Source organism: Sorex fumeus, unplaced genomic scaffold (genome assembly GCF_029834395.1).
Source record: "Sorex fumeus unplaced genomic scaffold, SorFum_2.1 ptg000044l, whole genome shotgun sequence".
NCBI classification, from domain to species: domain Eukaryota; kingdom Metazoa; phylum Chordata; class Mammalia; order Eulipotyphla; family Soricidae; genus Sorex; species Sorex fumeus.
In genome coordinates, this window is record NW_026606101.1 from 47,164,052 (window position 1) to 47,187,476 (window position 23,425).

General features: G+C 38.9%; 1 pseudogene; it reads left to right on the top strand.

The window, feature by feature from the left end:
* Positions 1-860: 860 nt before the first annotated feature.
* The window catches only part of LOC130030663 (40S ribosomal protein S6-like), a 94,940-nt pseudogene continuing 72,375 nt past the window's right edge, over positions 861-23,425 (top strand).

Consider the following 23,425-nt stretch of genomic DNA (forward strand, 5'->3'; position numbering starts at 1 on the left):
GGGCTGGAGTGATGGTACAGCAGATGGGGCATTTGCCTTGCACGCAGCCAACCTGGGTTCGATTCTCAGCACCCCTTATGATCTCCTGGGCAACGCCAGGAGTAGTTCCTGAATGCAGAGCGAGGAGGAACTCCTGTGCCTCGCTGGGTATGACCCAAAAGTCGGAAAAAATAAATACATAAAATAAAATATTGAGATCAGACCACTATCCATAAAATATGTTGAGAGAAACACAAGCAAAACTCTCCAGGATATAGAACTTAGAGGTCCCTTTGACTCCATTGGCAAAGAAAATCTAAACAAATGAGACTTCATCAAATTTAAAGGTTTGTGTATGGCAAGAGAAAGTTAGCCTAAAATTAAAATACACACTTCATAACGGGTAAAAATATTTGCACAATATAAAAGGTAAAGGTAAAGGCTCTCCCATTGTTCATCGATTTGCTCGAGCAGGCCCAGTAATGTCTCCATTGGAGACTTTGTTGTTACTGTGTCTGGCATATCAAATGCGTCACGGGGAGCTTGCCAGGCTCTGCCGGGCAGGCGAGATACTCTCGGTAGCTTGCCAGGCTCTCCGAGAGGGGCGGAGGAATCGAACTCGGGCCGGCCATGTTGGCTGCGTGCAAGGAAAATGCCTTACCGTTGTTCTATCGCTCCAGCCCAATATACATCAAGTAAAAGGCTGTGATATTCAAGCTAATAAAAACACAAATGTCAACAATAACCGCCCCCTCAAATAAAAAAAAAAAGTTAATGAGCCTATTAGAAATGGTAAGAAGAGATAAACAGAAACTTCCCCAAACAGGACATATGGCCAGTAGGCATATGAAAAAGTTTTCATTGTCAATTTGACTAGCGAAATGCTAATCGAAATGACAATGAGATATTATGTCACACCAGTGAAAGTGGCATATATTAAAAAGACTGAAAACAGTGACTGTAAGTAGGGATGTAGTGAATAGAAATCCTCTTCTTTTTAGTCCTCTAACTCCCTTTCCCCAAACCTGGTACTCTCAGGTCTGTATTGCTTATTTCATTCAGCATGATGCCCTCTCATTACAACTAAGTTGCCATGAAATTCATGACTATTTTTTCCTAGCAGCTGAATAGTATTTCAATGTGTATGTATTCCACAACTTCTTTATCTATTCATCTGTTGCTAGACTTTTTTTTTTATTATTTCCATTTTCTGGCTATTGTACTAAGAGCTGCAATGAACATAGGTGTATATGTTTCTTTTTGAATCATATATGTTTTTTGTGTTTTGTGGGTAGATGTCTAGAAATGAGATAGCTGTGTCAAATGGGGGTTCTATTTCCACTTTTCTTGAGAAATCTCCATTTATTTGCCTTAGAGACTGGAGCAGATGACATTCCCCCTAGTGGTGAATGAAAGTTCCTTGTGCACCACATCCCTGTGAAGATTCTTTTTTATTTTTATTTTTTCAGTGAAACACCATGAGGTACAGTTGTAGACTTCCAAATTTTTGTGCTTGGGTTTCAGTTGTACCATGATCAAGTACCCATCCCTCCACCAGTTCCCATTCTCCACCACCACTGATCCCAGTATCCCTCCCACCCCTCATCAAGATTCTTTTAATACTTTATTTAAACCTCATGGTTTACAAAGTTGTTTATATTACAGCTGTTAGGGGATTTTGGCATTCCAACACCAATTCCACCACCTAAGTGGACCTTCCCATCACCATTTTTCCCACTTTTCCAACCACCCCCAAGCTTCCCTCTTTTGCAGGCACACCATAATATGTTTTATATTGCTCGTGACAACCAAATGACTAAAGGAATTATCAAAAATACTTCAGTTAGAGAAATTGTGAAAATTATTATATCTCACCACAGGGATATTGAGTCTTTGTCTGAGAATTTACTAAGCTGTTCATTGCCAGTCGAGCCTTCCTTCTGTGTTATTGTTTATGGAGTTTAGTCAGCTTCTATGTTACTTTCCCATCTAATTTGGTGTGCTTCTATTGGAATTTCAGTACTGTGAAATTCAAAAGTGTCACACAGCTGCTCCAGAAACTTCAGGAGCTACAGAACTGGGATGAGCCTGCAGAGATTCTTTGTGAAGTTGTGCTGTAGGCCTGGTGGCAGCAGTGGGGTGTAGGCCGCTGCTGGGGCTTCAGCAAGACTGCTGTGTGTCCCGCCTGGCTCCAGAGGGTACCCCAGGGTTTTCCACCAGGAGACAGGCATGTCCATGAACTTTCGCTGCTTGGCTTGTATCTCCTCACAGATTTTGCTGATGAATCTGAAGAGCAGGGCCAGTGATTGAGTCAATATGGTGACAGCTGAGAAAGGGGGACAACATTTTATGTGTGTGTGTGTTTGTGTACATGTGAGTATGTATATGTGTGTGTGTGTGTGTGTGTGTGTGTGTGTGTACTGAACATATATGCCATTCTTATTGATGTGATTTTTTTGTTTTGTTTTGTTTTTGAATCACTCTGGGATAGATGATTACAAAGCTGTTCATGACTGGGTTTCAGTAATACAATGTTCCAACACCCGTTATTCTCTCCACCAGTATGCATTTCCACCACCAATGTCCCAACTTTTCCTCCCAGCACCCCCCTGCCATGTCTACCCCCACCCTGCCTGCCTCTATGACAGGTACTTTTCTTCTTTTTCTTTCTCTCTCCCTTGCGCATTATGGTTTGCAATGCAGGTACTAAGTGGTCATCGTGCTTGTTCAGGGAATTTGTATTTTTATCAGGAAGTTACAGCTGTAGTAGCCTTTTTAACTGGGTGGCAGCTTTGGGATATGGACGTAACTGTTAGGGCTTCTGGAAGTACAGGGAGGTGGGGGAAGGTAGCCCATCCCAACTCTGAAAAATCCTAAAAATTTCAGTCACAAAACCCCTCACGCCCAAATTTTCAGCAGATTAATATCTCAGTAAGGTCTGTCCCGAGATGATGGAGTCCAGGTGGGAGTGTAGCAGAGATTTTGGATTGTGGGAGCAAGTGGCTGCCGTTGGCTCTGTTTGGGTGAGTGCTGGGCTAACTGGCTCCCCTCTGATGTACCCCAGATTATTCAACTATGCATAGGTCTGATATTTACTGCAAATGATTGTTGTTTTGATTGTGTCTCTCTGCTCTTAAGCAATAATGAGCACTTTTTCATATGCTTATTGCCTATTCATATGTCTTCTTCATGGTATTTCTATTTTTCTGTTCCCTCATTTTAGATGGGGCTAGGAGGTGGGTATTGCTGCTGATTTCTGTGAGTGCTTTATAGATTTTGGTGCTAGTTCTCTATCTTAGATATTGTGTGTGAATATCTTCTCCCAGTCTGTTGGGTATCTTTTTCATTTAGATTGAATTTCTTTTGCTATGCAGAAGCATGGATATTTTATATAGTCCTACTTGCTTGTTGTTGTTTTTGTTCTTTTGCCAGTGCAGTCAGGTGATTGAAGGCCCCTGGGGTGGGTGGAATAGGGCAGGAACACCTAGTTGTACTCAGGGCTGAATTTTGACTCTGCACTCAGGAGTCGCTTTTTGTGGGCTCAGCGGGGGCCATATGGAGTGCTGATGACATCAAACCCAAGTTTGTCACATGGAAAGCAAGTGTCTTACCCACTCTACTATCTCTCTAGCTCCTGCAAATTCCTTTCATGTCCAACTCCTGGAGAGTTCTGCCTATATTTTCCTCAATGACTTTTATGGTTTCTGTTCTATATCTAGGTCTTCAATCCACCTCAAGTTAATTTTTGTGTATATGTAAGATATAGGGCTGGAGTAATAGCACAACAGTAGGGCATTTGCCTTGCACGCAGCCAACATGGCCGACCCAAGTTCGATTCCTCCGCCCCTCTCAGAGAGCCCGGCAAGCTACTGAGAGTATCTCACCCGCACGGCAGAGCCTGGCAAGCTCCCCATGACATATTCGATATGCCAAACACAGTAACAACACAGTCTCCAATGGAGATGTTACTGGGCCGCTCGAGCAAATCGATGAACAACGGGAGGACAGTGACAGTGACATGTAAGATATGAATCCAGTTTCATTTGTTGCAAATGGTTATCCAGTTGTCCCCAACACTATTTGTTAAAGAGTTTCTCTGAGTTTCACAATTCATACATCTGAGGATTTATCCCTGGAGTTTCAATTTTGATCCATTGACCTGTCATCTGATCTTAATTTCAGTACCACACTGTTCTGATGACTATAGATCTATAATATAAAGTCAGGGAATATCCATTCCTTACTTTATATCCATACTTGCCACATTTTATTTTTCAAGATAGATGCTGCTATTTGTATCATTTTATGCATCCTTACAAAATTTAGTAATATTTGTTCAAATTCCTTAAAGATTATCATTGGAATTTTGATAGGAATCCCATTAAAGCTGTGCTTGAGTAGTAGAATAGACATTTTGACAACATTCTTCTAGTCTATGAAAATGGAACACTTTTCTATTTTCTGGTTTCCTCTTCTGTTTTTCTCATGGGGACTCCGTGCTAGGCTGTTTTCACACGGGGTGCCCCAGAGGGGGGCGGGCAAGAGCCCTCCCTGCTGCAAGGAACCCAGCCCCAACAGCCAACCTCCACTACCCAACCGCTGCCACATTCCAGGCTGCAGACACTTCCTACCCATTTTCCATAATTACTACACCATGTTTGATAGAGTTCAGACAGTAGGCAACAAATATATATATATATATATATATATATACATACATATCTATATGAGAAGCCAGCAACCTACCGAGAGTATCCTGCCCACACGGCAAAACCTGGCAAGCTACCCGTGGCATATTTGATATACCCAAACCAGTAACTATAACAGGTCTTATTCCCCTGACTCTGAAAGAGCTTCCAATCCATGGGAAAGACAAGTAAGGAGAGGCTACTAAAACCTCAGGGCTGGGATAAATAGAGACTTTACTGGCGCCCACTCTAGTAAATCAATGAACAATGGAATGACAGTGATACAGTGATACAGTGATTTTCCTCATGATTGACATACTTTTCATGGGACAGATCATTCACATCCTTTGTTAAGTTGATTCCTAGGTATTTGATATTTTGGGACACTATTTTTAATGTGGAAGACTTTTTTAATCTCTTCTGGTTTATTCACGTATAGAAATGAAATAGATTATGTATATTGGTATCATAGCTGCTATTTTTCTGTACTGACTTATTACTTCTAAGATTTTTAGTGGCGTTTTTAAAAGTCCCCTATAAATTTTCATGTCATCAGCAAATAGTGATAATTAGGTATTTTTTCAAATTCATATTCCTTCGATTTAAAAAGAACCCTCTGTCATTGATGATGGGAATGTTGTGTGATTCAGCCTCTGTGAAAAATAATATGGAGACTTCTTAAGAAGTCAATAAAGCTTCCATGTTAGCTTGTTGGCATTTATCCTCAGAATACAGAAACATTAGGGTTAGAGAGATAGCACAGAGGGTAAGACAAGTCTTGACTTGCATGTGACTGACCAGGATTTGATATTACACCATATTATACCCCAGAACTGCCAGGAGTGATTCCCTGAGCACAGAGCCAGAAGTAAGCTCTAAGCACTTCTGGGTGAGACACTCCCCTCCCAAACAAGGATGCAAAAACATTGATTTGAAAAGATCTAGACACACCTTTATTCTTTGCAGTGCTGAGTATAATAATCAGGGTATGGAAATAACCTAAGTGGCCAATGACAGATAAATAAGTAACTTGTGGTACATACACACGATGAAATGGTATGCAACTGGTAAGAAAATACTAAATATTGCAACTTGCTGCTACTGGCATGGAATTGGAGGACATCATGTTAAGTAAGAGTAAGAAGACAAAGTATGATACGATCTTATTTACTTGTGGTATATAATAGAAATAAAACAAAGAAATTGACAATATTGAATAAGAACAAGCCTTTGTCTTATGATTGCAAAAACTGAAATTGACAAGCAACGAAGTGGATAAGAGGAGAGAGTAGGAAGAAGCAGACTAGAAATGACTCAAGAATAGTGGTAGAAAGTCTTTATTGCACCTTGGTGGTGGTGAAGGTGCAGTAAAACCATCAAAACCTTAAAAGTTAACTCTGTTATACCCATATTACCTAACGTACAATTAAAACTATAGGAATAAAGCAAAAGAAATAAATTTCCAAAAAAGAGAATTACTAACCAAAATGGTTAAAATATCCATTCTAATTAGAAACAAAATGAACATAATCACAGCTATTTTTTTCCAAGTTGCCTATAAAATATGTTTTCACTATGTCGGCTTTCCATTCTAGGTAAGGTCTTATTATCTTCATCCTACAGTTAAAGACACACACTTCCAGAATGTAAATACATTTCTCCAGGCCAAACAACTAGTGAGAGTGAAGTGCTATACCCTTGTTCTGGCTTATCAGACTCTAAACGGTATAATGTGAAGAGAGAAAAAAAATCCAAAGACAACATTACTTAACAGCCAAGAGCATAAACTTCTGGCCCCCACAGATAGTATCCCTAAATTCTGAGAGAATGACCTCAAGTAAAGTTTCTGGGTATTTGGGAAAAAAATAAATCAATTTGAATATGAGAAAGGTCACTTTTGATCTGTTTCTGTTACTCGTTATACATGGGGGAATAAAATACTCTTCCCATCCCTTGTTCCCTCAAACAGCTCTAATGGTTTAAGCAGGTTGAGTCTACCATGCCCCAGGGCCCCCTCCTTCCTCCCAAGAACAGGTTAGGTATAGTGATGACATTGTCATGTTGAAGTTGTATTGAGAGCTTTTCTTCTTTGTTGAACACCAAGAATCAGGTCTAGGAAGAAATCTGTAAGTACTATAATTAACTTCAATTTTAATTTCTGGGTGTCTCTTTACTCCTGGCTGCTGCCAAGGTTCTCCTTCAGCCCCATCAGTTAGAGCAGCTTGCATGAAGCTCAGGCCAGACTCCCCCTGGCAATGTCTTGAGGTTTCATGTGCTTGAGACTTGGGAAATGTGCTGTTTGACTAAGATCTGGGTGGTGGGTTGTTGTTTTGTTTGCTTGAGTTTATGCATTTCAAGGAACTAGATTATACTTCTTTGGTTTGGGAGTTGGATTTTTAATATCTCTTGCTTTTCAAATTCCTTCAGAAGGCATTTCATCTTAAATTCCTTCTATCCCTACATTTTTATTTATATTATTTTAATTTATATCTGTTCATATAGATTATGTGTATTTGTTGTACTATGAGTTGAGTGTGCCGAAAAACCCAGAAAATTTACCTAGCAATCTAGTTCAGTGTTATTTAAATTAAGATCTTAACGTCTTTTAAATTTTTATTTATGTTACTTAGAAGCCATGTTTTATACTTTTATAATGCTTCCCTACCCCAAAGTTCAAATATTAATAGTGGACCAGATAGAATAAATGAAGTAAAGATGAATCCGTATTTGGTGCAAGGTTTAAGGAAGAAAAGGCCTATTATGTAATTTATTGTGGGGAGAGGACAGGAAGAAGCATTATTGACTGATTCAAAACTCAAAGACATTCAGTTTCAATCTGGCATTTACTGAGAAGTAGGACTGTTCACGAACTGCTGGGTGGCCTGTGGTTTGAAATGCCCAAGACCTGGGGGTGGAGAGATAATACAGGGTTTATAGCACTTGCCTTGAACCCCAGTGACTCCCACTGAATTTCTGGCAACCTATGATCTCCTGAGCACCACTATGGGAATCACTACTGAGTGGAGTCAGGATTAGTTCCTGAGCACTGTCGTGTATGGCCCCAACCCCTAAATAAATAAATGTACAAAATCTGATTTTTATCCTCCACATACTTATAGCCTATACAAGGAAACAAACCCCCCCCCAAAAAAAATAACCACCAAAAGCAGAAAGTAATGCTATGTTTTGGGGCCAGACTATTAGTTCAGCAGGTAGGTCTATTAGTTATTAGTTATTAAACTATTAGTTCAGCAGCTTTCTTGGCATGTGGTCAAGCATGTTCAATCCCTAACATCCCATAAGACCCCCAACTCCCATCTGGATTGATCCCTGAGCTCAGAGCCAAGAACAATCCCTGGGCATCTTGGATGTGGCCCCAATACAAAAACAAAATATAAAATAGTGCTTTGTGGATAAAATAGGAAAGAGATTTCTTTTATAATGATAGACTGGAAACGTTTAATTTGCAATTGTCTCAAAACTAAAAGAATCAACTGGCATTCAGTAAACAGTAAAGATAGAGATGAAAAATAACTCTTATTGTATGCAGAGGTGGCCAAATGAAAGGCACTATAGGAAATAAAAGATAAATTGAAAAGTGTGCATGAAAGAAATGTGTAGAAAAAGTCCCATTATTCATAATTTTACTAGTGAGGTAAAGGTAAAGGTAAAGGCCCTCCCGTTGATGGTCGATTTGCTCGAGCGGGCCCAGTAACGTCTCCATTGGAGACTTTGTTGTTACTGTGTCTGGCATATCGAATACTCTCGGTAGCTTGCCGGGCTCTCCGAGAGGGGTGGAGGAATCGAACTCGGGTCGGCCATGTTGGCTGCGTGCAAGGCAGACGCCCTTTACTAGTGAGATATATATTAATTTATATATGTATATAATTACATATGACATGATACAAAGAAATTAAGAATTTATTTGTTAGTAGGTGTAGGGAAGAAGGCTGTTTTCCTTCTTGGGCTTCATAGCACTGTCCCATCTCCACAGCATCCCCATCACCTTACAGAAGTGTCCATATTCTTCTAAAGGATAAAATTCTAGCCACTTGAAGATAAATTTGTTTATTGTGAATATGAGGTGCAAACACAAGTCAGTGTTTACTAAGAGTATGTCTTTGACATGTCTTTATCTTCCTTTTTCATGTTCAATTTACTTCTCGCTTTATTTCATCTTGTAGTGCATATAGGATTGTTTTTGCTTCCAGTAAGAGAGCTGTGGCAATATACCAACTGAGAAAATTCTCTTTGAATTAATTTGACTTGAACTTTAAAGAGCCATATACTGATTTTTCTCTAGGCTCAGGTGTGAATGTGTTTTTATTCTATAAATGCTGTCAAGCATCATTACTTTCTAACTTATTCAGATTTACTTGTGTCATCTAATCTAAGTTGGACCCATTCTTAAATTTCAATTATTTCTAAAGTGAACATCATGAATCTTCAGAAATGCACATTATTCTAAATGTATGCAAAGTGTCTTATTCTTTGAATTTGTGCCCTGGGCTGTACTATTTCATTATTTGATCCATTAGAAGGTTTTGAAAAAATATTGGGGCATGTTAGAAATTGATAAAAATTGAGGACTATCCTCTGGTACCTAGAAAATTCCTTTTTTTTTTTTTTTTTTGATTTTGGATCACACCCAGTAATGCTCAGGAACTATCCTCTGATACCTAGAAACTTCTTTTTTTTTTTTTTGATCACACCCAGTGATGTTCAGGGACTGCTCATAGCTCATTCTTGGGACTGGCTCAAGCAGTACTCAGAGGACCATGTGATGCAGGATTAAAGCCTCCTTCATACAAATCAGGTACTCCACCCTATGAGCAATCTCTCTGGACCTAGATCTCTTCATTTTCCCACCCTCCACTTCAAAATCCTACTTTTGAAATGCAAAACAATTTTCCAGTGCTGAAGGATAAAGCATACAGACATATTTATACACACACACACACACACACACACACACACACACATTTGATAGCCCATACCAGGCCTGAGTCAGAAATTCTTAGTTTTTTAATTGATTATTAGTGTCGGGAGTTCTTTTTTAGCAAAATGGTTCATCATTATGTTGTTGGTCTCTTAAAAGGCAAGTATTTCAAACAGCCATGTTGCCTAACGGAGCACCCATGTGCATCTTGAACATTATTATAGGTCACAGATGACTCTTCATCTAAATATTTACTGATAAGAGCTGCCAGATTCTGTTTTTATTTCCATTTCTGCTCTTCTGCAAGATGTGAAGGCAATACATTTTCCCCCTGCCTCCATCTGCTTCCCTCACCCCCTCTCCTTTTGCTCACAGCATGGAAACTATAGTTACAGCTTAGCCTGTTTTGCTTATGGAACTGTGCCAGAAACAGTTTTGAAGGTGTTTTAAAAATGAAGACATCTGGCAGCTGGCATACTTACAATTCATTTGCCAAAGACAAGTTGCATGCTGCTGGAATTTTCAGCTGAAGGTCACGCCCCAGGTAAGAGCGGGCAGGTAGAGTTGGTGCCTAAGAAACCACCCACCAAAAAAATTGTTACTCTGTGAAGTTGAGTGTGCAAAATCAGGAAGCCGGCTTGTCTCCTAGTCCACTTACCCGCCTTGTGACCCCTTTAAAAGGACATGAGGGGAGGAGCAAGGCAGGGAAATTGACAAGCTGGCAAGGCAGGCGAAGCCCTGGAAAAGAGACAAAAGGAAAGCTAAGAGAAAACAACGATGAAAAGAGAATTTAAGAGTGATGGACAAACATGTTGCTGTCAATCAAGTGGTCCCAGTTTCAGAAAGAAATAGCCTGCAGGATCCTTGGTTTCCGTCTCACCCCATTAGTGAATTACAACAGGACACTGACGTAGGCCCAGAGGCTGAGATTTACTTGTTTGACAGTATTTGTATTATTCCTATTAGTACTGAGGGTTTTCTGATTTAAAATCTTGTAATTGGGAGTCACTAAAGATGAATGTCAAGTCCTTTGGTTTTGCGGTTTTACATTTGTGTTAAGTAAAGCTATTCCCCTGGTTTTGTTTTTTGTTGTTCTGCAACAGAAATTTCACATGTAAGCATGGATGGCTCATAAAATTAACACTGACCTTATTGAGGAAGTTATAAAAATCATCTCACCACATTGACAATCTCTCTCTGCATATTTCAGCTCTTTAAAAGTGAATATGGGGCTGGAAAAATAGTAAGGATGGTAAGGCCTCGCATGTAGGGAACTCCATTAGATCCCTGGCACTGTATGTGGTACCCAAAGCATCACCAGGAGTGACCCCTGATCACAGAGGCACGAATAAGCCCTAAGTAATGCTGGATGTGGGCCAACTCCCTGTTTCCTACCCCCAATACATAAAAAATGATGTGAATGCATTCCTAGAACTTTAATATTAGTGTTATTGTAATCACAGTGCTCCATTCCACCCCCCAAAATGATAAGAATCACAATTGACATATGAGCAATGAGGTATGTTTACAAGACAGTAATTACAAACTTCCATGCAAAAATAACTTCCATGATAATTTTACTTTCTTCCTTTTTTAAATTCAGTCCTGTTCAGAACATTCATGTGAATGTTCCTGTCTCTGTTCATAGCTGTGTATGGAGCTATGAGTGGAGAAGGATATGGTGTTATAAATACAGTTTTTGTTATTTGTTGTAGCTGACCCTTCCCGCAAACTTGTTGGCCTTACAGAAGTTGCCACCCCAAGAGTTAAGTGTAGGATCTAACATAAAAAAAAAAATTGTTTTGTGTTTGGTCTGCTCCTTATGGATCTTCAGACTATTTGCACTTTTTGTTTGTTTGTTTGGGGGCCACACCCAACTGTGCTCAGAGCTTATTTTCTGGCTCTGAGCTCAAACCATCACTCCTGGCAGAGGTCAAGACATATGGGGCGCCAGAAAGTGAACCTGGGTTGACCATGTGCAAGGCAAGCACCCTGCCCACTGTACTGTCCCCCCAGCCACTGTCTGCGCTGTTTAAACATAAATTGACAAGTGAATTTTTTAAAAATGAATTTCTAATTTGACCTTAGAAGTCAGAAGATCAAGCATCATTGCCTGCAATCAGTCCCTCATGAAAACAGTCAGCCGCCCCCCACCCCCACTCTCCCTGCAGCTGTTGCCTAGAGAGGTTGTAAGGTTACCAGGGTTCTGATACCCTCATTCTTTCTCCAAAGCTGGATAAACTGGAATGTCATTGAATTCTGCTATGATTTTTTTTTTCTGAACTCAGAAGGGAGGAAAGTGAAATATTTCTGCTTTCGCTGTATATGTCAAAAATAAGGAAATGGGGGCTAGGGAGATAACACTAGGGTTAGGAGCACATGCTTTGTATTTGTGGACCCCCAATTCAGTACTCCTTATCATACAGAACCCCTCCTCCTCCCCCCCCCCCATACACACACGGCTCTGCCAGGTCTGTCCTTGGAGGCCTCTGAGCACCACTGGGATGGTCCTGGTAGTTCACGGCAGACACCAGAGCAGCACCACATCCTCGGGTCCTTGAATTATTTTGCCAGATTGACAGAGTAATTCCAGGAGGGTCCTGGGGCCCACTAAGCAGTATTTGGGAGGTGCCCTCCCTAGAAATTTGCCTTTGGAGTAAAAGAAAAATTGGGATTGTATCAAACTAAAAAGAAACTTGCAGCAAAATAGCAAAACACCCTACTGGGTTGGAGAAGACATTTATTTATCATATTTCTGATAAGGGGTTAAGATCCAAAATAAGGAATCCACAAAACTCAACAATTAAAAATATAACTTAATGTAAAAATGGGCTGAGAATCTGAATAGATACTTGTCCAGAGAAGACAAGTGGATTGTTAACAACACATGGCAAGATGTTCACCCTTTCCTGCTGTTAGGGAAATGCAGATCAAAATCATAATGAGATATTCCTTTCACCTGGGAGAGTAGCTGTCATCCAAAATAAAAACATTATTGAGAATGTGTCAAGGAGAGGACTCTTGCAACTCTTACATCCTGGTGTTGGAAATGTAATTGGGTGTGACCCTTATGGAAAGCAGTATGGAGAATCCTCCAAAAAATTAAAAATAGAAATGTCATGTGATATACTTCTCCCACTTCTGCGTATGTTTTAAGAAGTTTTTTGGGGGAGGGAGTGGGGGGGTCAGATGTGGCAGTGCTCAAGGGTTACTCCTAGTTCTGAACTCAGAAATTATTCCTGGCAGTGCTCGGGGAACCATATGTGATGCTGGGAATCGAACCCAGGTTTGCCATGTGCAAGGCAAATGCCCTAACCACTGTACTAGTATCACTCCGGTCACTCAAAAATTTTTTAAACTCACTTATATATATATTTCCACTCCCTTGCTGTGGCATTATTTACAATAGCCAAGAACTGAAAATAATCAAGTATTCTTTGACAAACAAATGGATATGTGTAATTAAGTAATTAATATTGCTCAGCTATTTTTTAAAGAAGACAAAATTTTTCCATTTGAAATATGGATGGATAAAGAGGATATTATTATGCTTAATGAAATAAATTAGGTGGAGAAAGACATATACCATATGATTCCACTTATATGTGGTACATGGAGAAAAGAAATAAATCGATGAACTAAATGAGACAAAACTAAGCTTCTTGTAACTATAAGTCCTGTTAATGGCTACCCGAATGGAAAGAGGCTGAGGAAATTAGGACAAAGGAACAATTATTCTAATTGTATGCCAAGTTGTATGCTGAAGGATAGAATTGGACTTACAGTGATAAACTGAGTGTAATATATACAAATGTAGGATGGCATCTGAATAATATAATGTTGTAATGTGCTGGTTCTTCTATAAAAATTATTAAATGTGTTTATTCATAAATTGGCACTACCTTTTAAAGAGATTTTTTTTCCCCTACCATCAAGTACTACCTCTTTTATTGAAATTTAGTAACTACAAAGTCTGGGGATTTTTTTCCTTTGGTTTTAAAATAAAACCCCAGAAAACGCAGATGCGAAAAATGGTACATGGTGGAAATGAAGATGACTGCCTGGTGATTTTAGGGATCCGTTATAAAATCAATGAAGCAATAATAACCCACTCTCTTCACAGGACCATCAATTTAGTGTAATTACTCCCTGAGGAGAATTTTACAGTTCTTAGAATTGTAAACCATGTGAAGTACTAGCAAACTCTACCTCATGTGATCTGAAAGACTACAGAGGTGAATTATAAATCCTTGGAAATTGGTCTTAGAAAAAAATATTGATAACCTGTCAGATCTTCATCTTTCCTTTAAAACTTGTTTGAGGCCGGAGGGATCATTGAGGGTTCAATCCTCAACACCATCTGGTCTCCTGAGCACCTGGGGGTGCTCTGGGTGTCCACCAACATCGTTGGGGAGTCTTCTGAAATAAGTTAATATACATGGATATATATATATATACGGATAGATGAATAAATAAAATTTGTTTCGTTTCTAAATCAGGTTCCAGTGGAAGTAAATATGGAATTCTTGCTATTTTCCATTCTTTGTATATAGAGACCTTCCAATACAGAAAACCAAAATTAAGGAATATTATTTCAGAGTCCTATCCCTTTAAAATGATACTGAAATTTTATTTTCCAGCAACATCAGCTCTCAGGCTCTTGATGGGTGATTTTAGAACTTTTGTGTATTTATAACGAATTTTACAACTGAGTGAAAGGGAAGTGCATGCACAACAAATGCAGTCTTCATAAGAAACATCAAAAAAGTGAGTTGAGAAAGTGAGTAAAGTAGATTATTAGAAGTAAATTTTAAATTTTCAGGGAACATATTCTGATTGGTGTGTGTGTAGTGACAGGGCCTTAATTTATTCTTTTCAATATTTTTAATTTAAAAATTCAGTAAAACTACTTTAGGACACGGGGGTGGGGGCTGATTTCTGCTCCTGGCAAGCACATATGTGAGTGCCACATGTACAGCACCAGGTCATCACAAAAGAAGCCATGACAGCCACAAAGGGAAAGAAAGGGCAGGGGAAAATCTTTGGAAGGGAAATAAAGCAGAATAAATATAAGGCTACCTACACATGACTTTATGAGAAGGAATCCTAAGAATCAGGGAAAAGTGAAGTTACGTGCACGTTTTCCAGAATGGGAATATTCTCCTGACGGGTACTTATCACAATAAATTGTATTGACATATGCATACTCGACATAAAATGCGTCATTAAAAATTTTTTTTTATATTTTTGGGCGACAAACAGCAGTGCTAAGGAGGTTATATTCCTGGCTCTGCACTCAGGAATTACTCTTGGCAATGCGTAGGGAACTATATGGGATGCCAGCAATCAAATCTGGGTCAGCCGCATGCAAAGCAAACGCCCTACCCTCTGTACTATTGCTCTGGCCCCTAGAATCAAATTCTTTAAAATTCCACTTGTTTGTTTGTTTGCTTGTTTATTTGTTTATTGCCTTGGTAGTCACACCTAGTGGGCTTACTCCTGGCTCTTTGCTCAGAGATCACTTCTGGTGGGGATGGGGGTTGAGGGGTATGAACCAGGTCAGCTGCATGTCAGGCAAGAGCCTTACCCATTGTACTATCTCTCCAGCCCAAAAGCCCTCCTCTAATGTTTTTAAACATGTGATGGGGTCAGAGAGACCATTCAGTGTGCTGAGTTGATGCTTTGGAAAACTACAATCCCTGGCACCACGTGGACTCCCAAGCATTAACAGAAGCAACCCCCAAACACAGAGCTGAGAGTAGCCCCCAGCACTGCTGCTGGTATGGCAAATAAATATTTTATATTAATATTTATTGATATGATAACTAATAACTGTCATTTGTGTAAAAATGAGTTTGCAAATTACATATTTATTTTACTATTTGAAATAGTCCTGTGTGTTAAGTAGCAGGGTGAATTTTATTGTCTCTCAAAAATGTTTATAACTCTTCTGAGAGTGTAGAGCAAATAATAGTGAAATGTCTTTTCTGACTCACCAGGGTGATAGAGATGGTTTTGTGCTCTATTGTTATAACTAATACTAAAATGGAGTTAGATGGCCTGAGGTCAGTGTGCAGAGTGATGCTGATCTGCAGAGTACACTGGGTGAACACCCTTGATCCTGAACTTTAATTTGTGCTTATTATTTTTGTTATTGTTATTTTTTCTTGGAGATTGGGGATTGAACCTAAGGTTTTACAAATGTGAAGTATGTGCTCTACCACAGCTACAGTCTGCCTTCAAAGACATTTAGATTTAAATTTGAATTATTCATTCATCAAGCCAACTTGGACCATAGGTACTGGGTGCATGACTGAAAATAAAATAGACGTGGTAATGATGCTTACAGACTAATCAGAAAGTCAGACATTGGGCTGGAGCGATAGCACAGCAGTTAGGGCGTTTGCCTTGCACGCGGCCAACCTGGTTTTGATTCCCAGTATCCCATATGGTCCCCCGGGCACTGCCAGGAGGAGTGATTTCTGAGTGCATGAGCCAGGAGTAACTCTGGAGCAATGCCGAGTGTGACCCAAAAAGCAAAAAAAAAAAAAAATTCAGACATTATAAAGATCAGACTTTTAGGTTCATTGTCTTCTTAAAATGTTCCCACTCAGTCCCTCCTTCACTATCTTCAAATTTTTACTGACCTGCTCAAGAATTTGAAATCCAAGAAAATGTGAGGATGAAATGAGGTCATTTTAAGGAATCCTTTTAGAAATATTCAAGGAAATACTCATAGGGGGAAAAAGTACAAAAGAAGCACAATACCCCCACCAAAGAACTTAATAAGGAATATAGCTAAAGATAAATACTCAAATTGATATAATTTTTAATATTAATAATCCAGAACTAAACTGCAGATGAGCTCAACATAAAATTTGATAAAAACATTATTGCTGATAGGCAAATGCTGGTACTTATTGTCTTTTATTAGTAAAACTTATGCACATTTAAGCATATGTTTAAAAGTTATGGCTTCTTTAACAAATTATGCTGGCAAAACTGGACAGCTACATGCAAAAAAATGGGCTCAGATCTCTGCCCTAACTCCATGTACAAAAGTAAGATCTAAGTGGATTAAAGGCCTTAACATCAGACCGGAATCTATAAGGTACATTGAGGAAAAAGTTGGCAAAACCCTTCATGACATAGAAGCTAATGGTGTCTTCAAAGATGTCACACCGATGGCCAAGTAAGTGAAAACAGAGATAGACAAATGGGACTATCTTAAACTAAGAAGCTTCTGCACCTCAAAAGAAACAGTGACCAAAATACAAAGACAATCTACAGAATGGGAAAGGATATTCGCCAACTACACATCTGATAAGGGGTTAATTTCAAGGATATACAAAGTACTGGTTGAACTCCACAAAAAGAAAACATTCAACCCCATCAAAAAATGGGGAGATGAAATGAATAGAAACTTTCACAAAGAAGAAATCCGAATGGCTAAAGGGCACATGAGAAAATGTTCCACATCATTAATCATCCGGGAGATGCAGATCAAAACCACAATGCGATATCACTTCACACCACAGAGACTGGCCCATATCCACAAGAACAAAAGCAACCAGTGCTGGCGCGGATGTGATGAGAAAGGGACACTCCTTCACTGTTGGTGGGAATGCCGACTGGTTCAGCCCTTTTGGAAATCAGTATGGATGATTCTCAAAAAATTAGCAATTGAGCTCCCATTTGATCCAGCAATACCACTCCTGGGAATATATCCCAGAGAGGCAAAAAAGTATAGTTGAAGTGACATCTGCACTTGTTTGTTCATTGCAGCACTCTTTACAATAGCCAGAATCTGGAAAAAACCTGAGTGCCCGAGAACAGATGACTGGTTAAAGAAACTTTGGTACATTTACACAATGGAGTACTATGTAGCTGTTAGAAAAGAGAAGCCACGAAATTTACATACAAGTGGTACTACATGGAAAGTATGTTAAGCGAAATGATTCAGAAAGAAAGGGATAGACATTCATCTGGGGAACATAAAGTAAGAAAATAGGAAACTAACACCCAAGAATGGACGAGATTAGTACCAGGAATTTTACTCCATGACTTGGAGGCCAACCACACATACTAGGGGAAAAGGGAGCTCAGATAAAGAGGGGAACACCAAATAAAGGTGTTGGGAGGATCCTCCCAGGATGGGAGAAGCATGCTGAAAGTAGACTATAGACCAAACATGATTGCCACTCAATGTTTCTTTTGCAAACCACAACACCCAGAAGGAGAGAGAGAACAGAGGGGAATGCCCTGCCCTGTGTTTTCACATAGAGGCAGGGTGGGATGGAGGGGATGAGGGTGGGAGGGATACTTGGATCCGTGGTGGTCGGAAATGGGCACTGGTGGAGGGATGGGTATTTGATCATTGTATAATTGAAACCCAAGCACAAAAATGTGTAAGTCTGCAACTGTACCTCATGATGTCTCACTATTAAAAATTTTTTAATAAAAATAAAGTTATGGCTAACCAATAGAGAAAGAGAAATAGAATCTGTAGTCTTAAAATCTCTATCAAAGGAAAAAGTGGAGAAAAATCCAATCAACTCCAGAAAAGTATTTAAAAATTTTTTAAAGGCTTAAATGTTTAATGCTGGCAATCTGTCCAAATATTTTAAGTCATAATAAATGTAAAATGTTGATTTTCCATATAAAAAGAAGATTGCTAACTACTTACCAAGTACCAAAGAAATTTCCATAACAAAATGACATCATAATTAAAATAAATGGTTAGAAGTTTTTTAGAAAGATGTGCATTATCAAAAGAGACAGTTAACACAATATGAAATGAATCGGATTGGGGGCCAAAATTATTCAATTAGATAGAGGAAGTTTTCATATTTTAACTGAACAATCTATCAAGATACAGGTATCTCATAATTTATGCAGTTAACTGCCCAGCTTTGACCAATGTAAAAAAAGTTTAGAAATGAAAGTAGATATTGTTAAATGAATAATCTTAGTGGTAGCACTGTAGCTCTGTCCTCCCGGTGTTCATCGATTTGCTCAAACGGGGACCAGTAACATCTCCATTGTAAGACTTGTTGTTACAGTTTTTGGCATATCAAATATACCATGGGGAGCGTGCCAGGCTCTGCTGTGCGGGTGGGATACTCTTGGTAGCTTGCTGGAGTCTCAGAGAGGGGCGGAAGAATCTAACCTGGGTGGGCCACATGCAAGGCAAATGCCCTACCCGCTGTAGAATCATCCCAGCCATCTTAATGGTATAGCTCTCTTTATGTTTTCATGACTAAAAAAACAGTAATATATAAGCAAAAATTACAGACATGCTCTGACTGCAATACAACAAAATTAAAAATTGAGGGGCCAGAATGATAGAATAGTAGGTAGGGCATTTGCCTTACACACAGATGACACAGGTTCAATTCCCAGCATCCAATATGGTCCTCGAAGCACCACCAGAAATAATTCCTGAGAGACAGGAGTAACCCTTGACCATTGTGGGGTCTGGTTCAAAAATCAAACTAACAAAAATTGAAAAAGAAGCATTTAGCTAGAAACATGTAACTATTTAGTACAAGTTTCTAAAACTTTTCAATAATTCCTGAGTTAAAAAGAAATAACAATATTTACAAGTGAATGACAGTGAACAAAAAATATATAAAACTGTGTGGCTCAGAACATGCTCTGATTATTTCTAAATATACTCAAATGTATATGTAGCAAAATACTAAAAATAGTATTTCAAAAAGATAATTTAACATAAAGAAACCTATTTATATACTTAACAGTGATAAGGGAAAACAATAATGTGGCAATTTCACTACATTCTAAATTAAAAAAAGAATAACACAATTTTGATTAAAATTTTTAGCAAGCTAGGAAAATAGATAAACCTCCATACTATATAATACAAAAATATAAAATCTATCTAATATTATGTAAGCAATGATAACTTAGTAAAAATAAATTAAAATAATAAAATAAAAATATTAAAACTCACAGTAAAAAAAAAACAGTACACAAAATCAGTTCTAAAATAGTAGAATTATTCCCATCGAAATCAGTAACAAGTGTCAGTATTTCAGTTGATAATTGCTGTAATAGGCCATGCGATGAGAAATAGTAATTAGGGCCAAGATTCTTAAAGTTAGAAATTCTACAAAGGAAGAGGAAAAAGATCTTTATTTTGTTAGGTTTGGGTTTGGGAGCATACCTGGTGGTGCTTGGTGGCTACCCAGAGTTTGGTGCCTGGGACTGCTCTTGGTGGTACTTGAAGAAACCGCACATTACTAAGGATTGAATCGAGGCCTCCAATATGCAATGCTTTCAGCCCATTGAACTATCTCTCCAGCCCCATGATCATGTTTTTATTTTATATATATTTTTAATTAAGATTCACGGTTATAATGTGGATATACACAGTTATAATTTGGTATCAGTCATACAATGTTCCAACAGAGCTGTCCCTTCACCAGTGTACATTTCCCACCGCTAATGTCCTCAGTTTCCCTCTTGCCAACTCCCACATGCTGCCAGCCTGCCTGTATAGCATACACTTTCCTTCTCTCACTCTCTCTCCTCTCTCTCTGTCTCTCTCTATTTCTCTCTATTTCTCTCTCTGTCCCTCTCTCTTCCTCTGTCTCCCTCTCTTGCGCACTCTCTCCCTCTCTGTCCCTCTTGATCTCTTGCTCTCTTTCCTTCTGGGTATTATGGTTTGCAATATGGAAACTGAAAAGTTATCATGTATGTCTTCAAGCTTCCAATAGTGGACTACTCCTCCCAGACATTATTTCTACTGTCCTTGGGTATTAGTCTCATACTACATATTTTTTATATCCCACAAATGAGTGCAATCACTCTATGTCCTCTCCTTATTTATTTCACTCAGCATGATACTCTCCATGTCCATCCATTTATAAGTAAATTTCATGACTTCATTTTTCCTGGTGGCTGTGTAGTATTCCATTGCATAGATGCACCATAGTGATCATGATGTTTTTAAAATAATTGTACAGATCTTGTGTTTTGAAAATCCAAAGGAAATAGCTAAAATATTGTTAGAACTGTAAAGTTTGCCTCGAGCAGGCCCCAGTAACGTCTCTTTCATCCTAGCCCTGAGATTATATTCAAGGCTATTTAGGAGAATGAGACCCATCATTGTTACTGGTATTTGGCATATTTGGTACGCCATGGGGAGTTTGCCAGACTCTGCCCTGTGGGCAGGCTACATTCGATAGCCTGCAAGTTTAATTCAGTAACAGAATTTTTTGAAAAACCTTCATAGTTTATGGGTTGGAGATAAGACATGTTACAGTGGTTAAGGAGCATGCCTTCTATCTTGTCAAACCAGGTGTGAATCCCCTGCACCAAGCACTCCAGGGGGCACTCCTGAGTACAGAGCCAGGAATAGCCTTTGAGCATAACTGGATGTGGTTTAAACCCTCCCCACCAAAAATACCTTGATTTTTTTTCTATACCACAAGCCCGGCAAGCTACCGAGAGTATTTGATATGCCAGACACAGTAACAACAAAGTCTCCAATGGAAACGTTACTGGGCCCGCTCGAGCAAATCGATGATCAACGGGAGGGCCTTTACCTTTACCTTTACCACAACAATAATCATTTAGAAAAAAATCTTAAATATGGTTCACAACTATGGAAAGAAAAATTTCACTATATATACAGATTTATATGAAAAAAGTGGTAAATACTGTGGTGATAGGTGTATTACTACCAGAATTATAAACTTGATAACTTTCTTCAAAATAATCTGTAATTAACTCAATACCAAATAAAAACACAACAGCTAATTCTTAAATATACCCAGACCAGAGACTAAACCATAAAGGAAAAAAGATGAGGGTAAAGAGCTTTTAAAACCTTCGAAACTATGAGAGCATTGGAGGTCGAACAGATAGTACAGGAGGTGAGTCATTTGCCTTGTTTATGGTCCCTCAAACACCACAAGGAGTGATCCTTGAGCTCAGAGCCAGTAGTAAGCCCCTAACTCTGTTGAGTGTGGCCCCAAAACCAGATAAATAAATACAATATAAGAGCATGCTAAATTAAAAGAATAGATATTGGGGTCAGACAAATAATAGAATAACAAGTTCATAAAAGTAGATTTAAGGTGTCATGATTTATTTTAAGCCATTAAATATGGAGAAGTATTATTTGAATGTAAGAGACACTACCTATAAAAACACAAAAAGTTAAAAGGAAATTATTGTTAGATTTAAGTAGCAGTATAGCACTGTCCTCCCGTTGTTCATCGATTTGCTCAAGCGGGCCCAGTAACGTCTCCATTGTAAGACTTGTTGTTACTGTGTTTGGCATATTGAATGTAACACGGGTAGCTTGCCAGGCTTTGCCGTGTGGGCGAGATACTCTCGGTAGTTTGCCGGGCTCTCCGAGAGGGGTGGAGGAATCAAACCCAGCTCAGCCGGTCTGGCTGCACACAAGGCAAATGCCCTACCGCTGTGCTATCGCTCCAGCCCAGATTTAAGTAAATAACATTTAAAGTCATTGCATAGAAGACAGGAATATAGCTCACCACTGACACACTTGTTTTACATATGTGAGGTTTTGTATTCATACTGGGCATTGCCAAAAACACTAAAATAATGGTAACATATAAAAAATAAAATGATTGTATGACCCAATAAAAATTCACAAATAAGGTTGTATTAAGCAATATATTGGAAGAAAGTGTTTGTGATATATGTCACAAAGGATAAAATACAAGACATATCAATAAGTCCTAATAATAAGAAAAGATAACCAATCCAACAGGGAAAAAAATGGACTTATTTTTGCTCGAGGTAAAGGTACAGGCCCTCCCATTGATCGTCGATTTGCTCGAGCGGGCCCAGTAACGTCTCCATTGGAGACTTTGTTGTTACTGTGTCTGGCATATCGAATACTCTCGGTAACTTGCCGGGCTCTCTGAGAGGGGCGGAGGAATCGAACTCGGGTCGGCCATGTTGGCCGCTTGTAAGGCGAACACCCTACCTGCTGTGCTATCGCTCCAGCAAATAATACGATAAATTTTATTTTTGCATAGATAATAATTATAAAGCTTATTAAGGTGTTTCAATTCAAATTAAATATAAAAGACGATCATTTAATATGTAACAATAATTTATGGGACTGGAGAGATAGTACAGCGGGTAGAGTACTTGCCTTGCATTCAGCCGACAGAATTAATCCCTGGCATACCATATGATTCCCCCCAGATCCCCTCACCAGGAGTGGTCCCTGAAGACAAGCCAGAAATAAACCCTGAATGTTTCCGGATGTGGCCCAAAAACTAGAAAACTAAAGCAAAATTTTTTTACATTTTAATTTTCACTGTCACTGTCATCCCGTTGTTCATCAATTTACTCAAGCAGGCGCCATAATGTCTCCATTTGTCCCAGCGCTGAGATTTGAGCAGCCTCTCCTTACTCGTCTTTCCCAATGCTGCCCTAGTGGAGGCTCTTTCAGGGTCAGGGGAATGAGACACGTTATTGTTACTGTTTTTGGCATATCAAATACACCATGGCATATCAAATACGCCATATCAAGGGTTGCCAGGCTCTGCTGTGCGAATTTCAATTTTAATAAAATAATTTAGAACAATAATGTTAATAATAATTTTAATTAAACAATTTAGAATAATTTATGAATAATTTAGGAAATAGAGTAAAACAAAATAAAATTTGAAATACATACCAATAATACGGTTCTATATACAGATAACTGTCACTGTCACTGTCCTCCTGTTGTTTATCGATTTACTCAAGCGGGCCCAGTAACGTCTCCATTGTGAGACTTGTTGTTACTGTGTTTTGCATATTGATATAC